At 38.2% G+C, this 27558-nt stretch overlaps 1 protein-coding gene across 6 annotated transcripts in view; it reads right to left on the bottom strand.

The window, feature by feature from the left end:
- Positions 1–27558, bottom strand: part of CDH18 (cadherin 18) — a 1344136-nt gene that overhangs the window by 992152 nt on the left and 324426 nt on the right. The window lies entirely within an intron of this gene.

Below are 27558 nucleotides of genomic sequence, written 5' to 3'. Positions count from 1 at the left end.
AATATTTTCTTGTATTGGACTATCATAAAAAACAATTTTTTCTCTTTTTTAATACTTTAAAATACTTTAAAATACTTTAAAATACTTTAAAAGTGCTAATAGTTGCGTCTTATGTTTTGGGTTTTTTTTTTTAAGTAAGTAGAAAATTAAAGTAAATCTCAGATCTGAATGAACTTCCTTTTTGTCAGCTTCTCTTTAACTTCAGAAGTAACTGGTTACAGACTTCAGATGGGTGCTCCAGCTATCAAGTAGAACTAGAAGAGAAACTTATAAAAGGGACCAAATATGATACCCATAGTGAAAAAATTTATATGAGGAGAAAATCAACACTGAGATTCTTCTTTCTGGAAATAAATGAGCTGGTAAGCTCATTATGAGGGTCTGCAAAGTCTGCAAAAAAGAGGAATTGCCTTTTATATCATGTATCACTATGACTCAATATGAGAAGCTGGAAGCACACTGGCCATCTTAACAGGTTCAGGACATGTATTTAACAGCAAAAGGCCATACATTTTCATACAGTTTATACTGTGTAACCTAGTGTCACAGAATATTTTATAGTTTAAAAAAAAGGGTTCAAAGGCTGGAAAAATTAAATTAAATGTCAAGTTATTGATGTTTTTAAATGCAGCAATCCAGCAGTGTTCTTTGATTTGGAAGTCCTTATATTGATGCATCATAGAAGCTATAAATATGTTACCTTTGGGAAGGCCTGAATATTAAACTCCTCAAAATCTGTTTCTCACTGCTGTTAGAGGACACCTACTGGTATTGGTAGGCCTGGGGTCCTATCTCTCAGGAAGGGTAAAAGATGGTTAGACTTCAACACTGAAAGCAGCATGCTCTTTTTCTGGCATGGGAATATGTTTTAGGGTGGTTAAGATTCTTTTCTTAACAGACCCTAAGAAATTTTAGCTTCCCTTGTGACAAGAGGGAGTCAAACAACTTTAACACAAAAGATTTTGCTCTTTGTTAGGCAATTAATATTCTTAATCCTTATCTTATCTAAAAATGCAACAGCCACTGTACAAGGAATTTTGCTTCTTAAGCCACCCAAGTCAATTATTAGTTCCTTGCAAAGCCATTCATATAACCAATTCCTGTTCCAAGAACACAAAAAACACTGAATGTTTATTCTTGCATGTCTTTTCATGTTGAAATCACTTGAGGAAGGACAGTGATGAGTGATGAGTTTTAAACAGCTTTTCATATCAGTTCAGTGTTTTTCTTTGCCTGATGATAGAATTTCATTATACAAAGCTTTAGTGCTGGTACAATTTGTTCCTGCTGTAATTTGCTTTTTTCAGTTTTGTTGCATAAAAGTCTCAAAAAAACCAATTTTTAAGGCCAGACAGCATAACAAACTACATGGTGAAGGAAAATGCTTCCAGCCAAGAAAAAGGGTATGTGTGATTATTGATTAGTGTTCCTGAGAGGTGGGCCTTTAAATAAAAAATACAGTGTTGTTGCCTGGTGCAAGACAGTTACCTCAGCAAAGTCATGGTGGGGCAAAAGTTACATGTTTCAAGCAACCCACAACATTTATAAAATGTGCCTGATCTCACTATATTATTATGAATATCTTCTTGTACATATGTAACAAAAGGAAATTTGTATAGAAATGTCTCAGCATGCCATGGTTGCAGCTTTTAGTGGTTTGGAATTTTTAATAACTAGTGAGCTTTAGAACAATAGAGCAGATAGATACTTCAGCAGAATAACGATTCCAAGTTGTCCTAGTCTAGGGCAAATTTGGGAAAGAACCTCCAAATGGGGTTCCCCCAGAAAAGCAAAATTCAAACGGCCCCTCCCCTCAACTGGCTCAGGGGAAAAAGAAAAAAATTTCCTTGGAGAGAAGTGGAAAAAACTGTTTATTTAACAGAAATTGAACCCTTTGATGCTCCATGAGAGCATGGTAAATCCAGGAAGAAAAGTCCTTTTCATGTGGTGTAGCTTGGCTTGCTCAGGTTCTTATCAGTCCTTCCGGTGCCGGAAAGTGCCAAGGCTCAATCCCCAGTGGGCCATAGGCGTGAGCTCCTGGGGTTTGTCTGGGTGTTTTTCAGTCCAGAGCAGGTTTGAATAGATCCAAGAAAAAAGGAAAAAAAGTCCAGGGAACTCCTCTGCCTCAGTTAGCTAAAACTAACTATTAGTAAAAGCGATGCTCTGTCCTGCTATCTGTCCGTGCTGCAGACACCACAGTCCAGGAGCAGGATATGGGCGAGTGATGTTCTCTTCCAACACAAACTGTGCACCACTTCTTCCCCCCCTTCACTCTCAGAGCCTGTCTTAAAGGTGCAAAACTTAATATATAACATAAATCAGGTAATGGGGGATACCAGTATCATAAAGTCACCCCAGGACACAAGTCAAATGAGGGCTCCAAAATAACCTCATACAGGGTTGTGTAAGCACCTATAACATGCGGGGGTGGAACTGGTTGGGGCCGACAATGAACCAGGGAAAAATCAGTGCAGTTAGGGTGAGAAAAAAATGATGATGGGAAAAATTATGTTAATGTTACCATTCCTTATAAAGTTCACACTTCTAGTTCCCTGTTCTAATTGGTTACCCCAGTTTACATATATGGGCATGTTTTGAATTCCCACTTTTGATTGGACTCTGTACCCTCTTTAAGTTCTCATTCACCCCATTTCCAGGTTTTCAAGGCTCCTCCCCATAGAGTGCATGGCTTATGTTCCTTTGTTATTTGACACGTTATTAAAGTTCTTTGTTTTTCTGAGATTGTCGTTGTACCTGTCACTGTTTTATTTTTCCACACAACCCCCATCCAGACCAGTCTTGGTGTTGTGTAGCCAAACGTTACAATAACACATCACTAAGATGCCCTAAGGTACTGTAGATGTGATCAGTCAGCTGGCTGTAATCACTATAACTCCACTGGCAAAACAATGGCTGGTCAATTCTTCCTTCATCCAAATGCCTCTTACCACTTCCCTGATAGGTTAAAGGCTTACATTTATATCTTATACTACTGGATAAGTATTTATTCCTTAAATCAAATATTCAAAGAAAAACACAAAAAAGCATTCTACTTGTGCTATCACAAGTTTGTTCAATGGCCTCAGAATCCCAGAGTCATTTTCAAATTTGCTGATAAACTGATTAGTACCTAATTTTGGAGGCACGACACATTGGTTTTTCAGAATCACAGGGCTGATTTGACTTATTTTAATATCATACATATTACGAATTACCTTATTAGAATACACAACTGCTACAAAAGCAGAATTAAGTGTCTCTTTTCAAGTAGTGGCTTCTGTCTTTAATATGAAACCATAGTTTTTTTGCAAGATATCAGCTTATCAGTGATGCAATTAGAGTCAGGGGAGCTCAAGTCAGTAAAAATGCAAAAAAAAAATATGTTTTAAAACATTGAGTAAAAAGCTTAATTGTATAAAGACCAAAAAGAAACCATCCTCTAGATTTTATATTCCTTAATGTTATTAAAAAAATTACACTGCTCAAAACAGAAGTTTTATAAAACAATTATATTAATTTTTATGATCATAACAGAAAATTAATGTCTTTCTTCCTAAGCATGCTTTCATTTGCTCCTTTGTATTAATTAAAACTAAATTCAAGTAGCAGAACAGCAAATATTTTCAAGAATCTATGGTTCAAGGTGAGTGGCTGGTGAGACTGTAAACCAAAATTGCATAATACTTACAAGCTTGTCCCTCACATTAATTATATTAAAAGAGGACTTCTCATGAGCACTATTTATCTTCCAAAACATAAGTAAATCTCACAACCACAATTTACTCACAAAACCTGAGCACTTGTGGTATGGCAGTGTCTGTCTTAGCATATATGTATCGCACTGAGAAATTTATCTTCAGCAGTAACTACAGGTTCCTTTTGAGTTCATAGACTTTTTTGCTTTATGCACAAAGATGGCTCCAGGGAAGGTTTAATTTAGAATACAGTACTGAATATCTTTTTTTCTCTTGTTGTTTCCCCTTTTTGCATGTAAATGTTTTGCTATGTCAGAGATACTGACAAAGTTATGTGCAGATTACCTAACCTTATTTATTTTTTCCTGGTGGAAAGGGGGTGGGGAGGATTCTGCACTAAGTCCAGCTTGTGCATATTCACTGCAAATCTCCTGTTGCAATGTTTTGGTTAGAGAAACCTGAAAACAAGGAGATTAATTAGAGGCAAGGCCACAGAGACCATGCATTGGAAGCTAAGCTGCCACAGAGGATTGGATTTTTCTCCTTAAACCATTTTTATATATTTTACGTACATTACATTTAAAAATAAACAAACAAACCAACCTACAAGAGACATTGCCACAGAATTTGATTGTAGGTGGAGATTTAAGCAGAAAAAGCTGCCTGGAAACCTTGCAATAGCAAAAAGATAATTCAAAATAAGCATTACTGTTAAACAAAATGAAGGACTCTGCAGCAACTTCCTATTGTTACAGGAAGCAAAAATTGATAGTGTGCATGGAAATACAGGAATAGAGTTAAATACCTAGTATGAGAAATTAACAAGGAAGAACAGAAAACCAAAAATGGTTATGAACATAGTGCCAAAAATAAAAAAAAAAAAACAAAACAAAACAACACAACCCACACTGTAATGATGTAATTAAAAATTCACTGGAGAGCTATGGGCTTTTTTTCCCCCAGCTGCCCAGGTTCATCTTATTGACCATATCAACCACAGTGTTTATGAAATGGCTCTAACATGTGTTACAACTAAGCTTGATCAGAGCTGGTCTTTATCACCAAATCATTAAAATCACCTGAAAGAAAAGTACACCTGGTTGTACTGTTACCTTTCTTTGATGAAAGGAAAGAGAAGATTATTATCTCAGCAGCAAGAAACCTAGGAGAGAAAGAAAATTTTTGAAAGAAGGTGTTATTTAACTCATAAATAGTTAAACCTCTTGTTTTACCAACATCACTCAAATAAAAAAAAAATCATCAGTCTGCCATCAACTTATATTTTTGGATTAGTGTAGTGTGATGATTGGTAGAACTGACATGCAAACAAACAAAAAATAATTTAACCAAAAGGTAAATTTGTGAGGGATGATTTTAGGCGACACATAATATTTTCTCAGTGCCCAAACTGTGTAATTTGGATTTTAAAATTGCAAAACTATGTGGAGGCTCTGGAGCCAAGGGCAGTAATAGTGTGGAAGGACGTCTTTAATATATGAAGTTAGAGCATAAAAGGAAGGTTTTCCCCCATATAAGAATAGAAGAAAGAATATTTTCCTATAGTTTTTTGTATCAACAGTTCATGGTACCCCAGTTATACGTACCCAGTTGGCCTGTGGGCCATCCCTCCCCTTTTTACCATTCATGCCTTTCCCCTAGAAACTTCTCCCTTCTCTGTTTCCCCATTGGCCCCAGTTTGCTGCAATCCTCTGCTCCTGTTATCCCATTGGTTCTCCCTGACTCCTCCTATGCACCACTTTACCCTGTTCCTATTGGACCCTAACCCTTGGCTACACCCCCTCAAACCCAAATATATCCCTGGACCCTTCAGTGTTCCCTGTCTTTGTTCCTGGTCCTCTTCAGTGTGTGGCTGTAGTAAACCCCACTGGAACTCCATGCAAAGACCCTTCCTTACTCTCCACCATTGATCATCTATCCATGGCCTGCTCGTGTGTGTGTGTGTGTGTGTGTGTGTGTGATTGCAGCTTTCCCAGACACGTTCCTCCCTGGAAGCGCTTTTGGGAAGGTAACATCACCTTACCATCGCACCTGATGCTACACAGCTACACTTAAATATCTTCTAAAGTTATGTCCATTTTTAATGACGTTAGTTCATTTTGGTTATGTTACCCTCTTCAAGATAAAATACTGGGGAAGCACAGCAACCTTTAATAAAGAACTGCAACATTAAAAGGTGCAGCTTCCTTAAGCCCTGAGTCCAAAAGCATCAACTGTTAAAATAGTCTTGAGTACTAAAGAGATTTCAACTCTGCGTGGAAGAGTATAATAACGTGCATGGCTACTGTGACCAATAAATGAAAAGCAGATTTTAAAGTGCTATTACTAGGTTCTCCCTTTGTTGAAGAGAGATCAAAGACTTAGTCCTCAGCCTCAGATGCCTTGATTCATCCTACTTAAGGCTCTTCAAAACTGCTCTTGTCCATGGTTTTGCTTATAGTCAGTGGTGAGAATCCAATACTTCTGGAGTAAAATGTTGTCAAATTAAAGATCTAAGTCATCTTTTGAAGGTATCTATTCCTTTTCATTGACTAAGGTGCCTAAATTTCTGACTTAGATGCCTCAATTAAGTCAGGCTTGAAATTGAGTAAATCTAGCTGGTAAAAGCTAAAAAATTGGTAAAAAACTTTTCCACTGTGTTTTGTACAAGTGCAGGAAATACACTTGAAATTCTATTCATATTACTGATGCTCTTAGGAAGACATAAGCTTTATTTTCCTGCAAAGATGTTTGCAAGAACATCAACTTACCCTCTAGGGTAAGTTGACTTTAGCTAGCTGCTGGACACCTACCCAGACTCTCACTTCTTTACCTTCCTCAGACATGGGAGGGGGAGAAAACAACATGGGTGAAGATAAAGATAGGAAGATAGATTGACCAGTTACTGTCATGAACGTAACAGACGTGACTTGGTCTGTTCAGTCGGAAGGACCCTGAAGGGAGACCTCATTGCAATTTACAGCTTCTTCACAGGGGGAAGAGGAGGGGCAGACACTGGTCTCCTCTCTGGTGATCAGTGACAGAACCTGAGAGAATGGCCAGAAGTTAAGTCAGGGAAGGCTTAGATTGGATATTAGGAAGAGATTCTTCCTGCAGAGGGTGGTTGGGTGCTGGAACAGACTCCCAAGGGAAGTGGTCACAGCATCAGCCTGAGAGAGTTCAAGAAGCATTTGAACAATGCTCTTGGGCACATGGATTCTTGGGGATGGTCCTCTGCAGGGCTGGGTCTTGGAATCAATGATCCTTTTGTTTCTCTTTTAACTCAGCATACTGTGTGATTCTGTAACTTTGGGGAAATTAATTAAGTTTATTGCTAATTACAAATACATAGATGTTGAAAAACAAAAATACATTTCATCCATCCCCCTTTCTCCTGCGTTCAACATCATTCCCCCATTCCTGATTCCTTGTCCTCTCCCCACTCTGCCCAGCACTGCAGAGGCAATGGAGAACTGTAGGTAGCAGTCATGCAGTTCCTCTCTGTTGCCCCTTCCTCTTCACCCTTTTCCTCTGCTCCAGTGTGAGCTTTCCATAGGCTACTACTTCTCTCATGACATGTATAGCTGCTGCAGTGTTGGGTCCTCCGTGGGGCTGCAATGTGGATATCTGCTCCATCATGGAGTACTTCCTCCTGTCCCTGTGACCCTGGTGTTCTATCTGCTGTTTCTCACTATTTTGGTTTCTTCATCCTCTGTCTGTGCAGAATTTTCTCTTTTTTCTAGAAATGTTTTCATTGAGGAACCGAGCCATGGCTAGGGGCTCAGCTATCCCTTGCAGTGGGGTCTCACAGAGCTGACAGGAACTGGTAGTTTCTGACATGGGACAGCCCTGGGTGCTCCTCTTGGAGGCCACAGCTCCCCACTGTCCTTGCCTTGGCATTCAAATCCATTACATGCCCTTTTCCCAGGCAGAGACAATGATAATTTGTGAGTGATTATGAGGTTGTAGATAAAAACTTCATATTATTCTAGAAAGGAAATTAATGAATGAAGTGTAATACTTTGCCCATTAATTTTCTCGTGTAAAGTTCAGTTAATTGTAAAGGTGAAAGTGTTCCTTCTTGCAGGTGAGAGTTTTTAGTTCTAGATGAAATAACTATCTTGTGGGGATAGAACTGGTTGGGGCTGACCAACCCCAACCTGTCTATTTTGTGGGGATGGAACCTTGACCTTGGTCTTGGGCATTGACCTAAGGCTGTGGGAAAAATTGGTGCAGTTTGGGTGAAAAGAAAATGGTGATGGGAAAGGTTATGTTAATGTTACTGTTCTTATAAGGTTACATTTCTAGTTCCCTGTTCTAATTGGTTACCCCAGTTTACATATATGGGCATGTTTTGAGTTCCCACTTTCGACTGGACTCTGTGCCCTATTTAAGTTTTCATTCACCCCATTTCCAGGTCTTCAAGGTTCCTCCCCATAGGGTACATGGCTTATGTTCCTTTGTTATTTGACACGTTATTAAAGTTCTTTGTTTTTTGGAGATCCTCATCATACCCGTCACTGTTTTATTTTTCCACACAACCCCCATCCAGACCGGTCTTCGTGTCACAGAGCTGAATGCGACACTATCTACTTTCTCGAAAGGACACCTCTCAGGATGTAGCACTGAGCTGAGGGTATTCTCTGTGCTGTTAAAATGGCAGTTACTTTAATCCTCTGCTTCCAGAACTGATGAGCTTGGTTTTTTCAAAGGGCAGTTCAGATACTCCAGGGATCCAGTCAAATGTGGCTACCTAAACCTGCCATGTTCATTTATGAGTGCTTTTGACTATGGAACTACTAAGTTTAGTCTGGAGTGTGTCTGAAGTCTAGTCTAGGAAATAGGAAGGTAATGTATAAACTTTTGCATCTATAGATATGAAGAGCAAATAAAATGCCTGAAAAATGTTTTAGGAAATGAACTGAAATGTCTCAGGTTCATTTATTCCCCAGGTTCATTCTCCCTCTTTTATATGAGGGAAAAACAGGATTGGTAAATTTCTCTCCAAGATAAAGTACGCAGCTATGCTGGTAAAGTGTCAGCAAAGAAGTACCTATTCCACAAATAACCAATATTTTTGCTGTTGCTTTCTTTTAGTATTTTTTAAATTTTTGGGTGGAGGGTTGGAAACAAATCCCTTGCTACTTCCTCGTGTTAAAAGAAATAAATCTGTCCAGCCTTTTTGCTGTTTTCCAGTGTGTTTGTTGGTCTCAAGACTTCTGGAAGAACCTAGGACTTGATGCCTTTCTTCCTGCTGATATGGACAAAGTCTATGTTCTTTCCCTATTGCCCTTATCAGTTTTCATGGTTCTGAAGTTTCACAAGGCTCATTCTATCACACTAGAAATATCTCTGATAATGTCTGACCTACATATCCTGAAGCTCAGACCAACTCTAAAAGTGGTTATGGAAAGCCTTATGGACTTAAACTATCACTCTGTTAGTACTGACAAGAGAACTTGATCTTTTTTTGCATTTGTGTGCTGTCAGTAGAGTGAGATGAGATGAATGGAGCCAATTTAAAAAATGCTGATAGTTTAATTTATCCCTAGTTGTTACATAATATGTAATTAATGAAACATAAGCCAAGAAACACTTCTAGGAAAGAAATGGTTCTGGTTTGACATGCAAATTTTTTTGTGATCCTTAGTTTATCACAAAGAAATTTCCCCTTCTAAAATAAATTAATGCAGGTGCAGATGCATGGATTTCACAGAGTAAGCAAGCATTGTTTTCAGATGTTGTGCTAAAGTAATGACTTAGCCTATTTTACAAGAGCTAACTGCTGTTAAGCTCCTGCTTTTAGGTGTTGAATACGGTGTGTTCTTAAGATTTGGAACTGATAGAAACAATGAGAAAATACACATGTAAAAATAACTATATGACTTTTTATTTTTTCGAGTCTTCACTAAACATGTAGATGTGGTACCTAGGTGTGGAGGCAGGTCAGCCTGCCAATGCTTTCCCTTGGAGGAATGTGCCCTAAGGAAGCTATGATGAGCTTATCTCAACCCTCTCCTGGAGAGATACTCCTTTGATGGGACCATCCTCTCTCGTCATGGTGATCTATCCCACCATGCTTTGGTGACTATGTGATCCTTTGTAACCCAGTGGTTTCCCCCCGGTATGACCCTGGCCTTCCCCCATAAAAACCCCAGCTTCTGCCCAGTTCAGGAGGGAGCCACTGTCCCTGGCTACCATTCACAGACCTGCTGCACAAGAAATGCTGTCTCTGTAGAATCACCACATGATGCTCCTGTCTCACTATCTCTGAGTCAGCCTGGGATAATCTTGCAAGCAGAGCTGATATCACTGAGCCAAAATCACTGATCTAAAATCACTTGCAACCGCAGGCTGCCCCTTGGTGAGGCTACCCAGTGGTCAGGGACCACCGGAGACCCCCCCAAGGACTGTCTCTTGCAGGACCACTTCCTTTGGGTAAGTCCAACAGTCAGACCAATGGACCTGGCCTGACTGCCACACTTAGAGGCAGGGTTTAGTGGTGGACCTCTCAGTGTTAGGTTAATGGTTAGACTTGATGATCTTAGAGGTATTTACCAACCTCTATGATTTTCTATGATTCTGTAAGAAAACTGCAGCTGTGTTGCTCTGACTGTTACCTTCTTCAGAGTGGTTCTTGATTCTGCTAGTTTTTTGTTGAGGTCAAAGGTACAGAAGATAGGCCCTTATCTGTGGTGCCTGGCTCTGACACCCAGGAGAGCACTGAGTTTCACATAACACCATAGAGACAGCTGTTAATTAGGGAAACTGGGAATGTGAATGTTAGATGGGATTTTTTAAGGCACTGAGTGAGAAAGTTTAAGGTTTAAGCTATTTTAGAAAATAAGAGACAAGATGGAGGACTTAGGGTGTTGTCCCTTTTTCCTTCCTTCATCTTTTTCTTCTAAGGGTTTTTTGGGTAATAATGAGTGATTGGATAGAAGATGCCACAGTGCAGTACAGAGGTTTCAGGTCATTGATTCACTAAGAAAAATAACTTACTTGGCATTTAGTTACTGAACTATAAAAATATAAAAAACCTTGAAGAGGTTCTTCCTTAGCCATTTCGTGCCTCTCTGTCTTACTGTATGTAGCTCCTTGTACTCTGCATATATGTAATATAGATAAGGAAAGAATAAACAACCAAGTCCAAATACAAGAAAGCAGCCTCTCTCATCAATCTCAGTCCTGGGGAAAAGAACCCTGCCACCAGTGTCACTGTGACAGTTTATAACAGATGCAATGGGAGCTGCCAGGAATTTCCTATTTCTGAAAACATTCAACTCTTAGTAATTTAGAGATCATAGATGGGATGAGAAGACTTTCTGCCTATCTAGTTTGCTGTTCATCTGGCTATCACTGTCAGTTACATCGATGTTAAATTCTCAATAAAGTTGATCTGATTTTACTCCCCTCTTGAGTGTTTATGTTAAACATTGGAGTTTTTTATTGCACTTTTTTGCTATGGCTCTCTTGTGAGATTTTTCAGCATCCCACAGAAGTCACTAGGCACCCAATGGTGATCCAAGGTTCTTCACACATATCATTCTAACTCCCAGGTCTTTGAAGCATCAGACACCGGGATAGAAAACAGAACTATTTGGCATGCATTTCAGAAAGCTGTGTACTGATAATGACAGAAAAATGGGAGATGGGAGAGCTCACTCCAAGGCTCCTCTGATAGCTGGGCTTGTAAACAGGTTACTGACTTCTTGCATAAACAATATTGAGAAAATCTGTGAACCAAATGTCCAAAAAAACAGGCTCAGTTTGACCAATGACCAAAGATAAGTTCTGAAGCTCTGTTCTCAGTTGAAAGATGGAATGAAACAATTTTCTTGTGGCTTTAGCCACCTGTGAGCATAGAATAAACTTCTGATAATTCCACTGACTCAGATAGTAATATCAGATTTATTTATGCTGCTCCTAAGAAAACAGCTGATGAAAACAGTTGACAAGTGACAAGTGACTAAATAAGAGCTATGACAAGTTTTTCCGAATCAGTTACTAAACAGTTGTTGAAATAAGACTGTATAGAGTCTGCTTTCATAGGTATGATCATGGGTATGAAAATCATTTTATGAGGTCTCTTTAATTGTTTACTTACTAAACTTCTGAAATAAAATGTCCTTTACCAACCATTATTTGATAACAAGAAGAGTATTGCTTGATTATTTTTCAACCTTAGTTACACAGAGAAAAAATATTTTATGCATCTTTGCCACAGAAGGGAAAAAAAAGGGTAGAAAAATGGTCTCTGCCCCTGAAAACCCTCAGACTAAATAGGGAGAAATCAAAGCATGAAATAAAAAAAAAAAGTGAGATAAGGTACATATAAAACCTAGACCTTGCAATTTAATGTACCCTGGGTTACTTTTTGTGTTGCTAGAAGCAATAAAAATGAACTGTTTAGCAAGAGTGATTATTCCCTGATTTATGGTTCTTGGGAGGGGAAGAGCAGACAAAAAGAATATACTTTACTTTAAAGGAAATGACTGATGAAAGTATTCAAAATTTCACTGGTCTCTGATGAGAATTCACATAGGCAGATATTCTGAAGAGAAGCTGAATTTTTCCTTTAAAATGGAATCACTTTGGAAAGACAAGCATCAACCTTCGTTTTATTTTTTGGGCTTAATTTTCAAATTAAACCCTAGAAAGAAAAAAAATTATTTTCCTCTTGGATGTCTGAGTGCTGGTATTTCCCACTGTCACACAAAATACACACTTCTTCAGCCTGAAGTCAGACCAAGGTAACAATTCCATGCCACAATGACTCATTTTCTTGAGGGCAGGGTGCCTGACAATGGTGTACCCAATGTTTATTACTGTACCTTGTATTCTGTGCTTCAAGACATTGCTGAATGCCTTAACGATACCTCAAGTCTTTACCAAATGAGCATTGCTTTCCCTCTTGGTTGCTTTTGACAGGGCAATATTTCTTAAAAAGCATTTGTCCTTTGGCCTCCTCTATCCATGATGGTATTTACGTGTTCTAATTACTACATGACCATCCTAAGGCAAAAACAAAACCAGAAGAACAAACCAACAGCTTCTTGTATCTCAGGTCTTGTTGTATTCATGTGTGCATGTGTTTGGGTTTTGAGTTTATTAGATAAGTTTTTTAAATAACTTCTAAGTTTTAGAGATCATAGAGAGCTTTTCTAAAAAACAAGAAACGCAGGAACAGATAGAAGAAAACAAGACAAAATCAGCAATTTTAGAATAAGAAGTTAAAAAGATTCTATGCAATGTACCAGAGTAGATGGCTTTTGAATTTTGCTTAGAGAAACAATCTTCACAAAGCACTGCATCATCTTGGAAAAAAACACTACTGCTCTGAAATCCAAGTTTGTTCTAAATAAAAGTCTATCTAGAACTTGAGCACTGGATGGATTCTTAGATGGCATATCCCCAATAGGGGGGGAAAAGAATAAAAAAAATAAATATTTAAGAGTCTTGAAAATTCTCATTTTCACAGAGATATGGGAAGTTCTTTAGATGGCATTGTTACCTAAATAATAATATTGAACCAAAGGAGAGTTTAGAGTGTCTACATGTCTGAGGTTTTTTTAGCCTACATATTAATATGATTTTACATTACTACACAACTTATACTTAGACAGATGAATATTACCATGGTTCTTGACTGAAACACAGTTATTATCCTGAGGAAGAAAATCAAATCTTTTCAAGCTAATAAATTGCAGTCATTCTTGGCAGAGAAATATGCTCAAATTTAGGTCAGTAGGTGTCTTAATCAATTTGCATTCCTCTCAGAATTTTTTTTTTCCTGTTTCATTATTCAGATTTTTTGATAGCCCAAAACAAGATTTGCTCTTGGACTGATGCTGTTCAGATGCAATAATGCTTTTGTCTTTGAACAGAGAGACTGCTAGCTTCAGAACAGAGATCAGTTTCAATACTAAATGAGAACTCAACACAAAGATCCAACATGCTAGATTCTCTCATATAAATTCTTAAGGTCAAAAAATGAGGAGAGAGGAAATTTCTTTAATTATTGCTCAGCTTCTCAGGCATTATGCAAAAGTGCTGAATTGTCAATTATAGCTGACTTGGTTTGCATGTGAGAAAAATTATTCTGGGAAATCAGATTATTAATACTATTGATCCCAAAGTCCCTAGAATATGTAATTATTAAAATCACAGTGCAGTGAACTAAATATGTCATACATTATTTTCTATCCTATTCTTCTTCCCATCAGAATAGTCCTTTCCCTGTTTACTAAAATATGTCATTACCTGCAACATGCTTCCATTTTATAAGCATCTTCTTATAATGTGACACTCAAGTTTTCCCTAAGAAAGAAATAATAAAATAATAATAACTCACGCAATTTTAAGGAAAATTGTAAATGTCAGTCATGCAAGAATTTTGCAAATATCTTTACATCCTGGAAATTTTAAGGCATAGACGGGAAGATAAATCACTGAGAGATACTCTCAGCAGAGTCTTCTGAGTATAATGTTCATTGAGGCAACTGCAGAAAGGTATTTTCTTCAGTCCCATCCAGTAGCAGCTGGGGAAACATGAATAATCTGAAGTTACACATATAATAAAAATATATCATGATCTTTCCTGAAGCAATCAACAGTCACAGCTTATCTTTTACTTATTTGCACTGCAAAATTTCTTGCTCTAATGTTAAAACACTTGCCAAATCACTATCAAAATATTTATATTTTCTCTCCACAAAACTGTCTGTGAAGTATATTTCAGTAGTTTAATGGAGATTGTCTGCTCAAAAATGAGAACATGGAGTACTAACAGAAAAGATGAATCCAGCTCTAATTACTTTGTCTTATTGCTGTTATTCAAGAATTACGCTGGTCTTCTGAAAAGAGTAGAGCATAGAACAAAAAACTGTTATTTCTATTTTCAAGCTGTGAACTGGATGGTTTCTCACTTGTATTTTTAGCATGTAATCACACATGGTACCTCTTTTCCTGACGATGGTGAGAGAACACCTTACTTCAGTCAGGGCATGCAAAGTAAGAGAAGGGAGATTATTTAACTAAGAGTATATTTCAAAGAAAGTTAAAAATTCTTGCTAAGGTTCTGGGGCAGTCTGAATTCAGTAATAAAAGAGAATTGGAGTCACAAATTCCAAGTAAACAGAGTTTAGTTACCCAAGGGATTTTCATTGTTGAATATACCCAATGGATAACAGCCTCAACTCTCAATATAATTATTTTGAAAATACATTTCATATGGACAGGATAGATTAGGGTTATTCATGGCTGATAATCTTTCTCTCAGATTTTGGAAGACCTCTAGATTTCAATCTAGTATTTCAGGTAATACAAAGGTTGGTATCGATGCAGTATTGCATAATCTAAATTCTGATACTAATCTAGCAAATTTAACTGCTATCAATGGATGTAGTGTCCTGCAAGGAAGGAAAGAAAAGTTACAGAAATACTTTAAAGAGATGTTAAAAGACTGTTCAAAGTGGTGTATAAACAACTGAGCCTAAATTTTAAGGAGATATGGTTTCTGAAAGTGTTACCTTAAATCTTTCAAAAAATGTTTTTCCAACCAAACCAGACATGCAATTCTATGCATAGACATCAAATAATTTAGCATCAATAGCAAAATCATTTTGCTACAATATCATTGTGTTAATTTATCAAGTATAATTTTGATGATTCAGGTGCCACTTGTAAAGAATATTAAAGATTCTTCTTCAGTATAGGACAGCCACTATGTTACAAAAACCACAACCCCCAAAATTTTAAGGGAAAATATAGCTTCTTGGTAAGCAAACTGTCCATCCTGGAGATGTTAATGCTTTTAATTTCCTTGCTCTATATATGTACTTGCACTTAAGCATCTGTAGATTGTCTGAAGACTCCATTATATAAAGAAAAAGCCAAGGTATGTAGCTAAAGAGAAATCTTTAGCCCTGACCTAATTGACATTATCTCAGAAGTATGCGCAATACCTGTGCACTCAGTCTTCAGCCATAACTTTTCCAATAGATCAATGTCTGTGTTCACTGAAATCCGTGGCACAGGACTTGAACTGTCTGTAGCCCATGGCCCAGTTTTGTAATGCACAGTTATGTGGCCTTGGCTCGACTTTGCTGGAAAATTCTTGAGCTGTGAGATGTCACTCTATTTGGAATGGTGAGAAGAACAACACAGATTCTCCTGTGAGTTGAACAGGAGAGTCCCTAAGGTTTATTACCTCAGATCTTCTTTTACAGACCGATACGCAAAAGTACAGAAAGGCAAAACTCTCATTGGTTAGTAAACTAACACATCACTATCATTGGTCAGTGGTGTACACCACCTCTCAACCTTCTCTTGCAAGAAAACAAGAAACTGATAAACAGCACCTGAAAGGCTGGCTTGTATCTCTGGGATTGTTTTAATTACTCCTTATGATGTCCCAGGCCACTTTCTCAGGAGAGACTGAGAAAGTTATGCTGCCTCCTTTTCCAAAGACAATGTGCTCCTTGCTTTTGCTCATAGTTAGCATCCATAAGAGGATACAGCCTAAAGCCAAGATTTTCTTCTTGAGGAAGAAAGAAGAAAAGACAAAAGTGAAATTTTTGAAATGGCAGTACCAGCTTGAGGAATCAGAGAAAAGCAGTGACATGGAAAGGGCTGAAATGCTAAGAAAGAACACATAAGTCAAAAAGAACTCAGATCAAGACCAAGCCTGTTCCAAGGACCATGGAGGGTCTGGCACTTTCCCATATCAATAATAATTATCTGTGCAACAGAGACTCATCAGATGCCTTTACTGGAGATGCTGAGCATACTCATACTTAGTCTAGTTTCTCCTACCTAACTGCTTTGCATATCTAGTCAGTGAATAATTACATTAAAAAAACTGTAAATGTACAAACTCTACTTATAGAGCCTCTGTGCATAGTTAAAGAGACCAAATAAATTCAGGGCTATTCAGTTATTGCATGATAACTTGAATGTTCAATGAATATAGTGACAACCCTAGAAGAAGTACCCTGGCTTCTAGATGAAAACACCTGTTTTTTGTGTTAACAAATAACAACAAAGTCAGAGCATTAATGTTATATGGAATGAAAATTCTAAGTTTACGCTCTAAGCTTTGGTCTCTAAGCACTTTATTTTAAGTCTGTGTATTGATATACAATATCCACTGGTTGTAAGAATTTGACTTATATGGATCTCAAAAGAAAGTCAATAAATATTAAAAAATAAATGTAGGGGGGCAAAAAAATCCAACCCCAAACCAATGCCACTATGACTATATATTGAGTTACACAAAACTAAATTCCTACGGATCAAATGTTTGGAACTTGTAAATATCAACTAATCCCTTCCAGAGAGCCTCCAGCAAGAATTCAGTAAGACATAAATTGATTAAAGCAAAAGTCACTTTAAAATAGAGGAATATCAAATAAATACACAGTAATTGAGTGAAGATTCCCTAGACGTTTCAGAAGCCTTTGTTAGGATGGCATAATAACATGTTCTAACAGCTTCTAGTCATTAGTCCCAACTCAATCTAGTGTCTTTGAAGCAGAAGTTCTAGAGTCCTGAACATAGTCTCACCTGCTATCTAATCATTAGAAACTGTAATGGAAGGCACATAAGTACATCTGCCACCTATTCCAGTCTTAGAGCCAGTCTTTACAGGCTTTTGAAAGTGATGTTTAAGTAAGAGGGTTTTTTTCCCCATTACTTTTCTATGTAAAGTATTGTTCACTTCTACTGAATTAAACACCACAATACTCCCAAAAAGAATGTGACCCCTTGTTAGCTACTGTTTCGAGGTGGAAGAGGATTGCATTGTTGGGATTTTTGGTATTGTGATCTGAGGTCTGAAAGCTGGAGGGAAAGTATTTCTTTTTAATGAAACAAAAACCTTTGTCATCTTTACCTATACTAATTTTCAAGAAAGACATACAAGCAAAGAAAGAAACATGTTAAGTGGCTGATACTTTGCCTGTCAAAGAACAACAATTTTATCAATATTTTTTTCAAATGCAGGAATGAAGCCACTGAATTCTTAGACTTTGCTTCCCCTTGAATGAATATACCAAATATTTTTTTTCAATTTTTTCTGGCATAATTTTATGAACAGCTATAATCAATGCACAGATATTATCAAGTTTCATTCTTTGACATTTTTCAGTCCACAATAATCAGATAGGGCCAGAACAAGGCTGTACAACTAAAGGTTCCTGAACTACCATTGGACTGTATGTTGTCTTCACCTTGGACCCAGCAGGATGCCATTATTTTAGTACCTTTATTTCCATGCTAGGATCTTTCCTCGTTTTAAGCACTGTCTTTTATTTCTCCAAGAAATTAAATCTTGCAGTTAGACCTTCAGAACCATTGCCAGTTTCCTTTTCTCCAAGATTTCTAGAGACAAAAATACTAGTGCCCAAGTTTCAATTATAAATTCTTGGTTCATTGTCTCAGAGACAGACAGTCTTTGAAGTTGAACAGGTATCTAGACTTAGGAAGATTTTGAAAAAAAAATAAATTTTGTGATCTATAATGGATTTCTCTTCATTAGGTTCCTTACTGTTCCTAAGTACCCTGAGTCTTGGTAAGGTTGCTTGAGGTCAAAATTAATTTGGGTCAGTTTCTTCCCTTTTTAAGAGAACAGAAGGAAGTTTAGTGACTCTCTAAATTTACTGCTAAATAGTCTCCCAAGAATTTTTTTTAACACCAGACAGAATACCTAGTAAAAAAAAATTGAGGGGTACTGAAGTTTATCACGAGCCACTTAAAAGATACAGTCTAGCCTTTTAAATCTATTCCAGTCCAGCCAATTTCATAAGACTTTGTATACTAGCAGCTGTTGATCTACTTACTGAACATTTAAAAATGTAATTAGTATGACGAATATGCCTATTTCAGGAGAGGAGGGGAAAAAAAAGCAGTGTCTTTTATTATGAGCCTCCTGGGCTTTGCTGGAAATCTAAGGCTTCTTTGATACTGTCAGATCAAAATCTTTTCATCTCATGTACATCAATATTAATTTCTTTTTTTAAAATTTAAATGAAAGCCTGAGCTCTCCAGCACCACTAATCTAAAATTTATACCATGGATTATGTTATGTTCTGTTTGGATTGCTTTGTGACGTATGAAGTAGACTGATCTGTCTAGGCTGAGAAATCATAAGCTGACTAAGTAAAAAAATACAGCAATTTCTTTTCTGTTTTTTTTGGGGTTTTGTGGTTTTTGGTTTTTAAATTTTTTGTTTGTTTTTGGGGAACAAAAGGAAATACAAAGGAAACCATACCTGATCTTACTCAGAGAAAAAGTTGCTAGATTAAATCCATACACATGGCACTCAGCGTTCACATTTACAATCATATCTTCATGGGACATAATTAATCCTCAGTCACCAGAGTGGGGAAATACTTACCATACACTCTAAGTGAGAAAAACACACAGAATGAGAATATTATTTTGGTTTCTGTATGTATGGTGGGAAACATGGAAACATAATAAAAGTTATGAAAAAACATTCTTTCCTTGGGGCTAAAACAGAACAAAATTCATCATTACAGGGTTGTCCACATGTAGCTGTGTTTCTTGGTGAACAAGACTTATTGCTTCATAAACTTCTGAGACTTCATCTTCTAAACTGTGACAACATATATAGGCAGCTTTTTGTTTGTTTTACTTGCTTTTGTTTTTTGTTTTGTTTTGCTTTGCTTTGCTTTTGTTTTAACCATTACCTCTAAATCCATAAAGTATTTATGTATTTAAACAAACCTTTGAGTTTTAGGTCCTCAGGGAGGAACCATCTGTTACAAAAGCAAAAGCAATGTGCCCAGACCCAAAGTTGCAAGACACAGTAACTCTAATAGTACTCTGCTAAATGCTTATATTAAGATGTATTTGCCTATAAAGACCTTATTTTTTAAAAAATGCTGAGTAGCTACAATTCCCTTCCGTAATGCAATATAAATGAATAGTATTAACTACTCTTTGTGGGGAGCTAATCCTTAGCAGGAATGTGATCTTCAATCATATCCATATTATGGAACTATACATACCACACCAAAAACAGAGGGGTGTGAGGCAGTATGTGATACATCATGATACAATGAAACACACACCACATAGCTGACAGCAGAACTAACCAATTTGTGTTGGCTGACCTGTACCTGTACAACAAAGGTCAGAACTTGACCAATAGCTAACTGAAACATAAGAAGACACATTCATGTAAAAGCATAAAACAAACAATACATTTCCTGAGGTTAGTGTTAAATTGTTGCTTTCAATCTTCCCACATTTACTTGTATCTGAATTCACATGTGACAAATAATTAGTCTAACATTGCAAACTGAGGAACATGGTCATTAATAACTGTAGATCTCAGCTGGTTGTAAGAATTTGGACACTATTCACATTGAGTTTAGGTCATTTGAGATGAGCAGATTTATACACCCTACTATGTTCCACAAGCTTGCAATTATGTATTCAGAATCTAAATCAATTAGATACTCAGATACTGGCAAACAGGAGATGATGAGATTCATTTGCTTAATTTTCCTCATTGCCACTTCTTGAGGAAAAATCAAATCCTCTTTGCATTGAAAGTAGTGGGAAAACTCTCGCTCATATGAAAACATATCCTGGCTTCATTAAATAACTTTTCATTTAAAAGCTTTACAGGAAGCAAGTTGGTGTTGCCATACTACTCCTTCTGGGTTATGTGGAAAAAAATTAAATATTTCAATTTGGGAAAAAAATTGTCTTCCCTCTTCAATTTCCATCCCAAACCTGGTCACCTCTTCTATATTAAATAAATAAATAATCAAAATAATGCCCTATATTCTGCTAATACTTCTTTCAGTGAAGCACAACCATAACCTATCCTGAAGCATGGGATGTACATGACAAGATACTCTCATACCCAAGACAGACTGATTATTATTGTCAATAACTTAAGGGCTTTTTAGACCTTTCTCTTGGTCTAGGGCTCTTGCCCACCACAGTGTATTAAATGTACACGTAAGAGGTAGGTCTCTTTTTTATCCCTTCTAATTTTTCTTAGGTCATGAAGACTAAAAGATTAGCTGATAAGTTACATATTTTCCTGGTTTAGGGCAGATTTTGGAGAAAACCTACAAATGGGGTCTCTCCAGAAAGCAAATTCAAGTGACTTCTCCCCCAACTGGTTTGGGAAAAGACTTCTTTGGGGAAAAGTGGAAAAAAACTGTTTATTTAACAAGCAAAGTATCTACAAGCATAAAAAATGAATAATATTAAACAATAAAACCTCTCGTTGCTTGACGAGATGAAAAATCCAAAAAGTCCTTTTCATATGATGTAGCTTGGCTCACTCAGTCACTTATCAATCCCTCTGGCGCTGCAAAGTGCCAAGGCCAAGCCCCAGCGGGCCACAGGAGTGAGCTCCTGGTGTTTGTCTAGATTTTCAGTCTAGAGTAGGTTTGAACAAATCCAAGGAAAAAGGGAAAAAAAAACAGTCTGGGGAACTCCTCTGCCTCAGCTATCTGAAAACTAACTAAAAGCAAAGGAGAGCTCTCTCCCGCTGTCTGTCCATGCTGCAGACAACACAGTCCCAGATCAGGATGCGGGGAAGTGAGTGCCGTTTCTGAAAACAAACTGCGCGCTTCTTCTTTCCCTGCTTCATTCTCGGAACCAGTCTTAAAGGTGCAGAACTTAATATGTAACATAAACAGAACAGGCAGTTGGGGATACAAGCATCATAAAGTCACCCCAGGACACACATCTACTTTTGTTAAATTTTATGTGCAGCTTGGGTTCTCTGTGATGATCTCAGTCTACATTTTGTGCTCCCCCAAATATAATTCTAAAAGCTCTTATTTTTCTTCTTTTTTGATATTAGAGACCATATCTGGTATCAACACTGGCTAAGGGATGAACAGACAGCAGCCCTGATCAGAAGGACTCGGGGGCAGTGGTGGATGGGAGGCTGGACATGACCCACAAATGTGTGCTCACAGCCCAGAAAACCAAATGTGTCCTGGGCTGCATCCAAAGCCAGCAGGGGGAGGGAAGGGATTCTGCCCCTCTGCTCTGCTCTCATGAGACCCCACTTGCATCCGGGGTCCCCAGCACAAGGGGAACAGGGAACTGTTGGAGTGAGTCCAGAGGAAGCCACCAAGAAGATTAGAGAGATGAAGCACCTCTAGCACCTTTCCTATGAGTAAAGGCTGAGACAATTGGGATTGCTTAGGCTGGAAAAGGGAAGGCTTTGGGGTGACCAAATTGCAGCATTCCAGTACTTAAAGAAGCCTACGAAAAAAATGGAGAGGGAATTTTCTCAAGAGCATGTAGTGATAGGACAAAGAGGATAATTTCCAACTGAAAGAAAGTAGGGTTAGATGAGATATTAGAAAGAAATTCTTTACTGTGAGATTGGTGAGCCACTGCACCAGGTTGCCCAGAGAAGTTGTGGATGCCTTGTTCTTGGAACTGTTGGTGGAAGGTTGGATGGAGGTCTGAGGAACCTGATCCAGTGGAAGGTGTCCTTGCCTGAAGCAGAGTGATTTGGACTAGATGGCTTTTAAGTTGCCTTTCAACCAAGCCATTCTGTAATATGAAAACTGACTTGATAACTGTCATGATTCAATGATAGGGATGTAATGTTTGTTAGAAAATCTCGTCAGGTTGAACAAGGACACCAGACATGTGTCAGGCAACTCTTACGTTTTATTACATAGTCTTCTATAATTCTGGCAACCAGCCCAATGTTTAGACTCAAAACATATTAGCTAACATTCCCTTAAATTCTTACACTAGACTTCTACAAGACTGAAGTATAACAAGACCTTAATTTTGTACAGTACACTTCACAAGTCCAACAACAAACTCCTAGAAGGTGCTGGTTGTCAAGCCAAGATACCTCCACAAGCTCCCCCCTCCCACAGCAAATTTCAAAAAGAGTTATGGGATAGAATATGATAGCAGTGTTTTGGCTATTTTCCAGGGCAAAGCAAAGGAAGAAAACAAGGAGTATCACCACTCCTGTGCTAGTGCTGCTGTGTGGACGGTCTAGAGCTGGAGTTACAAGACAAAGAAGAGAAAATGGGAGAGGAGATAAGAAGAGGAGAAAAGACAAAGTGAGAGAGCCCAGTCTCTGTCCAAGAGAGACAAAAGGGGACAAATATATTTCCTTTTATAATTAGCCTGGTGTTTGTTTTTCAAGTAAATTAGAATTTTTGCACATTTTTTTCAGTGCATGCAGAGGCATGCACTTTCTCCAGGAAGTGAGCTGGGGGAAGGCTGAACATAAGCCTCAAGGTGGAGCAGAGCACTGACTCGGCACAGTGCTGCCCTACCTCTGTGGAACCTTTTCTTCATCACACATTTCCTGTAGCAATACTCAGAATATTTGAGACAAAGAATGCTTAGGTCTCGTTCTCTACAATACCCTCTACTGTGTTTATTCTTACAGATCTCTTAGTAAAGAAGATCCAGCAGCAGAACATAATAAGCACTTTGTGGTAATTTGGCATTTAGGGAAAGAAGTGGGAAACACCCACAGAAATGATTTCTCTGAGAGAGGCTGCTGGGAGTTTCTTCTGTGCTTGAGATCAGGCCAATAGCTGGCCAGTTCTGAGAACTGACAGCATTTTGCACCACTGAAAAGTGAGCTCACCTTTGTGAATAACACCTTTTAAAAACCCAAGCCTAGGAACTTCTCTCTTTCTTTCTGGCCTTGAAAGGTAGCAGAACTCTGGTGTGGCTGGCCCCACTCCCCCATGGCCTGTACGGCCTGGGGAGAGGGGGGTGGGGATTGGGCGGGACTCCAGCGGCTCTTGGGCAGGGGACGGAGACTGTGGGAACTTCCCCAGGCTGGGCTGGGCTCTGCTGCGGCCCTGGCTTCTCTCAGGAAGCCCTCCAGGTCCTATTCTGGCAGGATGGCAGAAGCCCTTCCCAGGGGTGCTGAGGCCTCCCAGGGAGCCCGCCGAGCCCTCTCCAGCAGCGCTGCCAGGCCAGGCTGCTCCCCAGATCAGCTGAAATTCTGCCACCACTGAGTTTTACCAGAAGCTGCTGGGCAGGGGGAGGGAAAGCCATCAGCCCGTGGCAGGCTGCCTCTGAGTGCTGGCCTGGCTGCTGAGATGCTGGCCACCCTCCTCCAGTATAGCCACCAAAAATCATCCATTGTAAACAGCCCCAGCTGCTGACCTGGGAGAGATCCTGTGACCATCCACAAGACCTGGGCCAGATTTAACCCTTTCATTACACAGATGAGACCTGCAGACTTTGATCTTCTCCCCAGGGAAAGAAAAGGATGGGAAGGATCAACATGTAAAGAGACAACATGAAATATCAAGGTCAGTAAAAGAAGGAGTTAAGCCTCAGATGGAAGAGGAATGAGGAGATGTAAAATGGGGCTGAAATATTCTTTTGGTAGGGCCATGGACATGGACAATACTGTTCTGAATAATAACTCCTTTAATTCATGAAAGAGTATTGGGGGAATGAAGTATTCAAGCTGTAAATCTGATCAAAGGTACCCATTGATTAAGCTAAGCAAGATAGTGGAGTAGCTGTGATCCCATGAGACACTTGAACATAGAGAGAGACAAGAGCTGATGAAGACCCTTTGCTCCTAGGGAGAGAAGAAAACCTCTGTTCCCAGAGATTATCACATTGGCAGATGGAGAGAACATTGTTGCCTTTGAGTAACTCCTCCTTACAATAATAGCCCATGAGTTCATGGCCCATGGACACGCTTCAGAGTAGTGTGAAAATGGAAGGAGGGCATGATGGCAGAGTTTGTGTCTGGGCGGCTGCTATTCATAGAAATGAAAAGCCACGAGAAAACTTTCTTGTGGAGAAGTCTCCATGGAATGTCAAGAGAAAACTCTGCTCCCTACAAAGACTGATGAAAAGACTATTGTATAGTTGGTATTGCTTTAACATCCCAGGTTTTGTCTCTATGTTGTCAGTTGGGAAAGGAAAATAGTTGGGTGGGGGGAGAAAAGGTTTCTGGAAGTTTTATTCTGGTTTCTTATTTCTTGTAGTCCTGTTAATAACATTTCTTTATTTCTTTTAAGTTTTAAGCCTGTTTTGCCCTTCTCCTAATCCATATCTCACAGCAAGAAATGAGTAAGTACCCTGGTGATTTTAGCGAGTGCTAAAACCCACCACACACTTTTAAAGAGAATATGAGAGAATGCAAGGTATATGGTTCACATAAGTCATAAAGGAAATGCACAGATAGATAAGGGTGTTTTAGCCTTAATTAACATTTTAAGTCTGGTCATGATATTTAAAGCATCCTAGTTCATCCTAGTAGTTCAGCCACGTTACTTAAAATTAACTGATTTTGTACTTTTAGAAATCGTTAACAGTACCATTGCAATAATTATTTTTAAAATTTCCTAGTTTAAAATTCAAGCATTTAAAATATTTAATTTTGCCTACATTAATTTATTGATTTTTCAACAGCAAAATAAAGTGCTGTAATTTTTGAGTAGATGAGACAGTGGCTGAACAATTGTACATAAAGTATTCATGAGATAAGCCTTGAAAAATCATTAAACTTTTTTCAAGTTCTCCCTCAGCTCATAATGTAGACAAACGTAGACTGCTTTCATGTGGACTGTGAAGAAATGCCTTACGAAGCAAAACACTCATGTTTTATGAGGTGAAGTACTTTATGAAGGAGTTGAATCTGAAATTGTTATATTCATAATGATGCCTTATTTTTCAGATGCAAGGGTATTCTGGAATTGCTTAGTATGGTCATTTGTATGGGGTGTGGAGAACTATTTAATTATGCAAATTTAGATCTTGCTAATACTTAGGGAAAGGTAACAATGTGAAAACAGGGTTATTGTTCTGATATTGTTCTGATACTCTGATTCAGGGATATTGTCTTTCATCAATTCACAATAAACTCAGCCACTACTATATTAATTTATCTTTACAATGGACATTGCTCAAAAAAAGTCAACAAACACTGACAGATTTCTGAAGCAATGTTACAATTCATAATGTTAAACTGACTGAGAAGATACTTCAGCAACTGTTAATAAAACAAAACAATGTTATTAGAGGATTACAGAACAACCCCCAAAAATGTATTACCTGCCTGTTGATTAAAAAAAAAGTTAAAAAGAAAAAAAACCCTAGATTTTAACAATACATTGACATAATAAAACAATCTCCTTTTGTCATGTTTCTAGCATGTGGATTTTGGGGGAATTAATGTTGGAGAGCTGAGGGAATGAATGTCATAGAACAGTGTTAGAGTCTGAAACACAGAGTGTGTGCCCTTGTTTCTGATGCCTGACTGAGATCCAGGAGAACACTGAATTTCATATAACATGAAATTTATGGGCATGTTTTCATAGTGTTACACAAAAACAACTGTTAAAGTTAGATAGAAAAGCTAGACGTGTGAGTGTGCAGATTAGAAAGTTTTCATAAGTCACTGGGTGAAAAAGTTAAAGTTTAAACTAGTTTAGAAAGCAGAAAGCAAGATTGAGGGTTTAGAGTGTTGTTTCTTTTCCTTCTTTTTCATGTTCTTCTAGAGGTTTTTGGGTAATAGTGATTGGATAGAAAATGCTGCAGTGCAGCACACAGGTGATGGATCATTGGGTCATTAAGAAAAATAATACATGTCTCTATTGTTAATTGGATAAGAATAAGTGTAAAGATAAAAGAACTGCGTAGTTTAGGAACATTTTGAGCCTTCAGAGCCAAAAGTGAGCCACAAGGGTTGCAGTAAAGTAAACTTGTGCAGAAAGTTTGGAGAGACCGGCCAAGTTTTGTGATAACAAAATAATAAGCACAAGAAACAAGATCCTAACAGACTTTGGAGTTTTTGTCCTGACCCAGAGAACTGAGATAAGCAGGACTCCCCGTGAGGGAGTATCCCCAAAGAGCTCAGCTCAGAGAAGCTAAGAAATCCAGGAGTGAAAAGAAGTCCAGAAGAAGCAGCAGCAGAATCAAGAGAAAAAAGAACCAAAATTTAAAAAGTGATAGGGCAGCACAAATGTGCAAAGCAGAATTTATGCTTTGTCACAGAGATTAAAATAGAAGTAGTGTCGCAGCAAAGTGCTGCTCATAAGACCGATCTTATCTAAATTAAGCCAACAAGAAAAAAAAAGCATCTTGAAGGTTATTGTGGAGTTTTGATTTTCTTAAATATACCTGAATTTTGAGAATCGTGTCTGTACATATGTTCCTTCTCCTCCAGCTCCCCGTATTTGGACTGACATTGCAGCACTGACCCAGAGGAGCAGATGCAGGATAGGATGGATATAATTAAAGCAAGTTCAGCCATGTGATATTTTTCACTGAGAATGTAACATCTGTTAAGCAAACAACATGGATCAGCATTATTGAATATAGCCACCTTTATGCAAATGAGATGGATCAGCATTATTTTCTTACTGGCCCTGCAATCAGAGTAATTCTCTTCAAGGACAGAGGCTTGAGGGTCTCTTTTGCAGAGCCATGAGACAGCAAACAAAACTGTTTGTAATACCCAGTTTGTATACGGTCTGCAAGTGTATTGTGGAAATACATTATGTTTCCATCACTCCAGTGATGAAAGGCACATCCACCACACTGAAACAATGAAGATGTCTCAGTGAGTACTCCCTCATGGCTGTTGCCCATATTTGTGAACAATCCCAACACGGGCCTCTTGGAATTATTTGAAGCATATAGGTACCACAGGATGGTTAACGAAGAGTTAATTGCAGCCCATCTAACCAAACACCATCTGTTTGTATTCTACAAATGCTTACCAATACAAATTTTGTCATTGTTTGCATAGGATCTATATCTTTTTCTTCCCCAGATAACATACTGGGTAACAACAGAAAAACTACATTGACACAGTAGAAAATTTATCTAAGTCACTGTTTTG

Source organism: Parus major, chromosome 2 (genome assembly GCF_001522545.3).
Source record: "Parus major isolate Abel chromosome 2, Parus_major1.1, whole genome shotgun sequence".
NCBI lineage: Eukaryota > Metazoa > Chordata > Aves > Passeriformes > Paridae > Parus > Parus major.
This window is presented reverse-complemented; position numbering and strand designations above follow the sequence as displayed.